At 35.0% G+C, this 554-nt stretch overlaps 1 long non-coding RNA gene across 1 annotated transcript; it reads right to left on the minus strand.

Moving 5' to 3' along the window:
- Window positions 1–87: 87 nt before the first annotated feature.
- LOC107734994 (uncharacterized) lies at window positions 88–432 on the minus strand. Its single transcript, XR_001639245.1, has 3 exons — window positions 378–432; window positions 206–277; window positions 88–126 (listed from the first exon to the last, which is right to left on the minus strand). It is a non-coding gene; the product is annotated as an uncharacterized LOC107734994 (long non-coding RNA).
- Between the last annotated feature and the right edge of the window lie 122 nt (window positions 433–554).

Below are 554 nucleotides of genomic sequence, written 5' to 3' on the forward strand. Positions count from 1 at the left end.
AAATTAACAATCAAAATTAACATAAAATCATCAAAACAAAAGCAGTGTGTCACTTACTAAGAAGAACATTCGAGGCTGCATCACTTTCCTGGAGCGCTTCATCAAGATCCCTTCTTTTAACAAAACCTAAAAAAACATACATGAATATATTACAAGCATTTACGATTAAAAACAGCTCAACAGGAATTAGCAGTTGTAAATGTACCCTTCCTGGTTGGACGATCACATGATTCCCAGTCAGGCGGCACTGAACCTCGTACAGCTTCTGGCTGTTATCCTGCGTAAAAAACACATTTCACATTCCTCAAAATTTAACAAAAAGCATAAGATATTGTATGTATCTTTTAGAGACGAAACAAAAACTGATTGTGAATTACCTCGTGTCTTATGATTTCATTCGCATGATTAGCCACCTCCTTTACTATCGTTAGGGCAGCTGTAAACATGCATAAAGATATTGTTTATATATCATATAATAGAAGATTGAGATTTATTGTGTGCCTAAGAAGACCATTTATTTTCACCTTCTGCATCTTTGTAGTCTGGCGATTCTT

The sequence above is a fragment of the Sinocyclocheilus rhinocerous genome, unplaced genomic scaffold (genome assembly GCF_001515625.1).
Source record: "Sinocyclocheilus rhinocerous isolate Xijiao unplaced genomic scaffold, SAMN03320098_v1.1 C35622672, whole genome shotgun sequence".
In the NCBI taxonomy this organism is placed as follows: Eukaryota; Metazoa; Chordata; class Actinopteri; order Cypriniformes; family Cyprinidae; genus Sinocyclocheilus; species Sinocyclocheilus rhinocerous.